Below are 7630 nucleotides of genomic sequence, written 5' to 3' on the forward strand. Positions count from 1 at the left end.
TCCATGTGGTGGCCATAAGGTGGGTATTCTGAACTGCTCGATCCACCTCCATTTGCTTCGCACTGCATTACTGGGTGAACCTGTGAAGAACTAATAAAACCATCAATTTTCTTATTCAAGATTTCTACCTGATTAGAGAGCATGGTGACTGAATCGACGTTATAAACACTGGTTGTTTTCGTTGGCTTTGTCCTCATGACTTGCCACTAATAGTTATTGAGTGACATCTCCTCTATAAATTTATAGGCATCTTCAGGTTTTTTATTATTGATGGTTCTGCCAGTAGCTGCATCAACCATTTGTCGAGTCGAAGGCTTCAGGCCAATATGAAAAGTTTGAACCTGTAGCCAGAGTGGTAACCCATGGTGAGGACATCTTTGCAAAAGGTCCTTTTATCTCTTCCATGCATCGTAGAGTGTCTATAAATCCATCTGCACAAAATAAGAGATATCATTACACAGTTTAGCCATTTTAGCTGGCGAAAAATATTTTAATAAAAACTTTTCGATCATTTGTTCTGAAGTAGTGATTGACCCCTATGGTAACAAATTCAACCATTGTTTAGCCTTATTCCTTAACGAAAAGGGAAACAACCGAAGGTCGATGGCGCCATCAGAAACGCCATTAATTTTAAAGGTATCGCAAAATTCTAGGAAATTTGCCAAGTGAGCGTTGGGATCCTCGTCCTGTAAATCATCAAACTAAACAAACTGTTGTATCATTTGAATTGTGTTAGGTTTCAGTTCAAAATTATTTGCAGCAATAGCAGGTCTAACTATACTTGACTCAGTTCCTGTTAAATTAGGTTTAGCATAATCATACATAGTGCGTGGAGCAGGATTCTAATTTACTGGATTAACAGTAATCGCAGGAGGTATTAGGTTTTCCTGATTTTCAGCCATCTCTTTGGTTGTGGTTTGAATATCGTCCTCTTCCTCGTTCTCTGTGTATCTTAAGCTTCGCCTTGTTTCTCTTTGATTTCTGCGAACTGTGCGATCGATCTCACTGTCAAAAAGTAATGGTCCTGACGGGTTTCTTCTAGTCATAAACTTAAGAACCTGCCAGAAAAAGGGAAAAAGAAGAATTAGTAATAAAAATTAGAATAAAATTTAAATTGCAGTAAAAGCAAATGGCTAAAGTAATAAAAATTGAGTGTTCCTAATATCTTAGTTCCCCGGCAACGGCGCCAAAAACTTGATACGTGATATTCTTGACAGGTTTTAAATATTTATAATGAATTGTTCTTGAAACTAACTATTATCACGATGAAGGCAAGTGTACCTATCGAACAGTAGTATAGCTTTAGCAAGATCGGATTATCAAACCCAAAGGAACTAAAAATACTAGTATCAACTTTCTTTTTATTATCTAGCCTAAAAAATAAAAAGGTTTTTGTTTATCTAATTAATTAATTAAACTAAGAAATCACAGAAAAAGAAATTTGGGGAAAATACTTTTTGAAAAACTTAATTGATTAAGACAAAACCTAAGGAAAAATCCACCTAGACTTCACTTGTTATTTGACTCTGAATCAGACGATTTATTCACCCAACTTGTTCCGTAAAGATCCCTAAGTTATATTATTATCTCTCTCGAGACTAACAACATCTAACCCTAGATTGAATAATTGAAATCTCTTTCTAATTAACGTCCTAGGGTTGCATTAACTCGAGCTATGGATCCCTTTATTAGGTTTCACCCTAATCCGACAAAATTTTGTCACCCTATCTCTAGGCGCGCAACCAACTCTGCTTAATTATGACAAATTTACTCTTAGACAAGGTTTATTCCTCCTCTGAATAAGAGTTTTAACTTGAATCAGTATCCTGGAATATCAAAACAAGAATTAAGAACACATAATTAAGAACAAGTCAAATATTTATCATACAATTCAGATAATAATAACAAGGTCTGTCTTAGGTTTCATTCCCCTTAGGTATTTAGGGGTTTTAGTTCATACTAATGAAAGAAAACATCTCAAAAGAATAAAAATAACAAAACATAAGAAAACCCAAAACTCCAGAGGGAATTTGAAGGGAGATCTTCAGTCTTGATGGTGAATCCGACTTCTAAGATGGATTGATCGGCTTTCCTTGAGCAATTCTTTGCTTCTTCCTTTGCGTCCCCCTGTCTAAGTGCTTCCTCAGGTGTCTAAATAGGCTTTGGAATGCCTAAGAGCCCTCAAAATTGGCCTTTTCCAAATTGGACTAAACTTGGGCTCGGCAGGGACACGCCCGTGTGACACGCCCGTGTGTGATTGGTTAAGGATGTGGTCAAGGCTATTAAATAGGCACGGGCGTGTGATCTACCCGTGTAAATCGTGTTTGACCTTGCCAAAGGGACACAGCCGTGTGGTCTGCCCGTGTGAGGAAGTCCAGGCCATGTTGATTTCGTGCGTTGGTTCATTTTCTCCATTTTTGGCCCGTTTCTCGTTCCTTTCACTCTCCTATACTCACTTAAGTATAAAACATGAAATTAAGGCATTAGGAGCATCGAATTGTAACACCCCTCACTCGTATCCAACGCTAAGATAGGGTTCATGGTGTTACCTGGCTTAAACTCAACCAATTGTATAAAACTGGGCCGTGAAATCTCGAACAATTTGAAAATTTCTCTTTTCACAAACAATTTGTCTCATATACGGGCTTACGAGGCTCAAAACATACATTCGGGGTGGTTCAGAACCCAACCGATAACTCATGAAAAACTTAGAAAATTTCATGCATCAAGGCTCCACATGGCCGTGTAGGTATAGAACACACGACCGTGTGCTAGGTACACGCCCATGTCCCAAACCCGTGTCTAAAAACCTGGGCATTCTGTCAAAACCACACGGCCCAAGAACATGCCTGTGACCTATAACTGTGTCCTTCCCACAGTCAAGACACATGGCCGTGTCACTTGTTTGTGTACTACTAACATGCATACTGACTTTATGACACGGCCTGGGCACACGCCCGTGTGGCCTGCCCGTGTACTAAAATGACTTTAAAGTTTTAAGTGCAGAAGATGCACGACCATAACACACACCCATGGGCATGAGTCGTGTGTCACACACAGCCTAGATATACGCCCGTGTGTCTTACCCGTGTGGACAAACTAGGTTATTTCCCAAGCCATTTTGTCACCCATTTTGCACAACCTACACAAGATCATGTAAATATACAAATTTCATCACAATGTATACCAATTCATCCATAGAAATAACATTATATGCATTCATCAAAATGAATAATAGCCATTATTCTAGGCTTGATACAATGTGAAGGGTATTTGACTTAAGCCAAAAATACATGAATAATTCTCTTAATACAACATCCTAGTCTAGACCTATACATGCCACCTTCAAAAATATAAATCAAACTATACTGAGTGCTGCGGCTAATAGTGTGATCGATATCTCTGACTTAATGGGATCCTTAAGCTAGCTTGGCGATACTGAAAGAACAGGGAATGGAAAAAGAGTAAGCATAAAGCTTAGTAAGTTGCATATAACTAAGTATACAACAACAATCTCACCCTTTGCCATCATGCATATAGCTCAAAGTTAAACATAACTTAACTTACTCATTATCGTCTACTCGAGTCTCATTTTCTAAATTAAGCTCGTTACACATGCTTATCATATAGGTACCTGTAACATTCACAACATGATCATCTTTTCTTTATCAAAATTAAACTATAACTTTCACCATTGAACCGTTTGGAATACTACTGGATATTCTATGAACCTTCAATATGGGATAAATTACCGATGCCATGTCCCAGACATGGTTTTACACTGGCTCTCATATATGCCTACTGATGCATGTCCCAGACATGTCTTACACTAGCACAACTCTTAGCCGGTACGTGTCCCAGACACGTTTTACACTGGCTATCTCTGTCGAGGCCAATGCATGTCCCAGACATGTTTTACACTGGCACTCATAATATGGCTGAAGCAAGTCCCAGACATGTCTTACACTAGCCCCCATCTGGATGCTGATGGCATGTCCCAAACATGGTCTTACATTGGCTCTTATAATGTGGCCGAAGCATGTCCTAGACATGTCTTACACTGGCGCACAAATCACCCAATGTCTTGGCACGAATATCCAGTTCATATCTTACGGTTTCAAAGGGATGTTTCTACTATCTCAATTATTATAAGGCATTCTCAATTATAACTTAACAATTCGTACAATACCAATTCAATGACAATGTGAATACAAGTATTGACAGTGTTGTATTATTTACATACAACTTACCTCGGTTTACAAAAAGTTCTTAACTAGTCGGCTTATTCAGATTGCTTGGCTTTGTCCTAGTCTAGGCTTGATTTTGGCAAATCTTGATCTATAATAACAATGTGCATCGATTTAGTCACTAAACACAATTAGGCATTCATAAATTCACAACTTTGGTAAAATGACTATTTTGCCCCTAGGTTTTGGCAAAATGACCATTTTACCCCTATGCTTGAAAATCTATTTTTATCGAATTTCTTCATATTTCAAGCCTAGACAAATCTTTTTTCTACTAGAGTAATCCCAAATTCTCACTATTCCACACACTAACCACCTATTTTGTAACTTATGCAAAATAGTCCCTTTAGGTGATTTCATGCTAACATTTTTCACAAAAGTTGTTTATAACACAACTAGGAATCATATCCTTCAATAAAAAACTTAGCATATATCCCAAATACATCCATGGAAAAATCCTAAACTCTTGACTATTTTGTAAGATATCACCCTCATTTGAAAGCTCATGCTTCAAGGGTCTCAAAAATGCAAAAATCATTAAGAGAAACTATCAAAATCACTTACTTATGAGTGCTTCCAGTTGCTGAAATTTCAAGCTCTTAAACCTCAAATATTTTCTGATATTTTCAGCTAAGAAGGGAGAAATGATGATAGCTCTTTCCTTCTCTTTCTTTTTCTTTTATTAAAAATGAAACTAGTGAAAATTGGTGACCCAAGCCTCACTTAACTTTGACAATTTTGTCTCCCCTCACTCCATGGCCGGCTAACACTATTAAAAAGGGTGTAATTACCCTTTAAAAGCCCTCAGTTTTGATTCTCTACCTATTTAACACATTTGGGCACTAAAATGTAACTTTTGTCTTTTATGCGATTTAGTCATTTTTCGAAATTGGACTAGAAATCGCTAAAATTAACTTACCAAAATTTACATGCACTTATATAATCATACCATAACCTCATAAAAATAATAAAAAGTAATTTTTTAACTTTGAATTTGTGGTCCCGAGACCACTGTTCCAACTAGGCTCTAAATTGGGTTGTTACATCGAATTCACCAATTTTAAGGAAAAAACATCCATAAAATGTGCTAAGCATGGGATAGAAATATGTATGAATTACGGTTTATCAATAAGACTTCAACAAGAGAGCACCACTCACATAAGCATCTACCACCAACCTTGTGTGTGCGTTGAGACCTGTTGAGATCGAAATACACCTAAAGGGGGTGAATTGTTCTGTTAAAACTTTTTCAGGAAAGGGAAAAAATAAAACAACTCAAGTATTTATAATGGTGATAAACTGTAATTTATACATATTTCTATCCCATGCTTAGCACATTTTACGGATGATTTTTCCTTAAATTTGGTGAATTCGATGCTCCTAATGCCTTAATTTCATGTTTTATACTTAGGTGAGCATAGGAGAGTGAAAGGAACAAGAAACAGGCCAAAAATGGAGAAAATAGGCCAACGTACGAAATCAACACGGTCTGGAATTCCTCACACGGGCAGACCACACGGCCCTGTCCCTTTGGCAAGGTCAAAGTGCGATTTACACGAGTAGATCACACGCCCGTGCCCATTTAATAGCCTTGACAACGACCTTGAGCAATTACACACGGGGGTGTCACACTGGCATGTCTCTACCGAGCCCAAGTTTAGTCCAATTCGAAAAAGGCCAATTTTGAGGGCTCTTAGGCATTCCAAAGCCTATAAATACACACTAGAAGAGGAGAAGGGGGGACACATAATAGGAAGCAAGGAATTGCTCAAGGAAAGCCGATAGATCCATCTCAGAAGCTGGATTCACCATCAAGACTGAATATCTCCCTTCAAATTCCCTCAGGAGTTTTGGGTTTTCTTATGTTTTGTTATTTTTATTCTTTTGAGATGTTTTCTTTCATTAGTATGAACTAAAACCCCTAAATACCTAAGGGGAATGAAACCTAAGACGGATCTTGCTATTATTATCTGAATTGTATGATAAATATTTGACTTGTTCTTAATTATGTGTTCTTAATTCTGGTTTTGATATTCCAGAATATTGATTCAATTTAAGCTCTTATTCAGAGAAGGAATAGACCCTGTCTAAGAGAAAATTTGTCATAATTAAGCAGAGTTGGTTGCGCGCCTAGAGATAAGGTGACAACATTTTGCCGAATTAGGGTGAAACCTAATAAGGGGATCCATAGATCAAGTTAATGCAGCCCTAGGGTTTTAATTAGAAAGAGATTTCAATTATTCAAACTAGGGTTAGACATTGTTAGTCTCGAGAGAGATAATAATATAACTTAGGGATCTCTACGGAACAAGTTGAATGAATAAATCGTCCGATTCAGAGTCAAATAACAAGTGAAGTCTAGGTGGATTTTTCCTTAGGTATTATCTTAAGTTTTCGAAAAAGTATTTTCCTAAATTTATTTTCTGTGATTTCTTAGTTTAATTAATTAGTCAGATAAACAAAACCCTTTTATTTTTTTAGGCTAGATAATAAAAAGAAAGTTGATACTAGTACTTTTAGTTCCTTTGGGTTCGATAATCTAATCTTGCTAAAGCTATACTACTGTTCGATAGGTACACTTGCCTTCATCGTGATAATAGTTAGTTTCAAGAATGACTCATTATAAATATTTAAAACCTATCACGAATATCACGTACCAAGTTTTTAGCGCTGTTGTCGGGGAACTAAGATATTAGGAACACTCGATTTTTATTACTTTAGCCATTTAATTTTACTGAAATTTAAAATTTATTCTAATTTTTATTACTAATTCTTCTTTTTCCCTTTTTTTTGGCAGGTTTTTATAGTTTATCACTAGAAGAAACCCGTCAGGACCATTACTTTTTGACAGTGAGATCGATCGTATAGTTCGCAGAAACCAAAGAGAAATAAGGCGAAGCTTAAGATACACAGAGAACGAGTAATAAGACAATATTGAAACCACAACCGAGGAGATGGCTGAAAACCAAGAAAGTTCGCTACCTCCTGCGATTGCTGTAAATCAGAATCCTGCTCCACGTACTATGTATGATTATGCTAAACCTAATTTAACAGGAACTGAGTCAAGTATAGTTAGACCTGCTATTGCTACAAATAATTTTGAACTGAAACCTATCACAATTCAAATGATACAAAAGTTTGTTCAGTTTGATGGTTTACAGGACGAGGCTCCCAATGTTCACTTGGCAAATTTCTTAGAATTTTGCGATACCTTAAAAATTAATGGCATTTTTTATGATGCAATCTGCCTTCGGTTGTTTCCCTTTTCGTTAAGGAATAAGGCTAAACAATGGCTGAGCTCGTTACCACGAGGGCCAACCACTACTTGGGAACAAATGATTGAAAAGTTTTTATTAAAATATTTTCTGCCGGCTAAAACGGCT

General features: G+C 36.9%; 1 non-coding gene across 1 annotated transcript; it reads left to right on the forward strand.

Annotated features, from left to right (window-relative positions):
• The first annotated feature begins 357 nt into the window (after window positions 1–357).
• On the forward strand, window positions 358–464 carry LOC128294225 (small nucleolar RNA R71). The gene has a single exon (XR_008284539.1). It is a non-coding gene; the product is annotated as a small nucleolar RNA R71 (small nucleolar RNA).
• The last annotated feature ends 7166 nt before the right edge of the window (window positions 465–7630 follow it).

This window comes from Gossypium arboreum, chromosome 6, assembly GCF_025698485.1.
Source record: "Gossypium arboreum isolate Shixiya-1 chromosome 6, ASM2569848v2, whole genome shotgun sequence".
Classification (NCBI taxonomy): Eukaryota; Viridiplantae; Streptophyta; class Magnoliopsida; order Malvales; family Malvaceae; genus Gossypium; species Gossypium arboreum.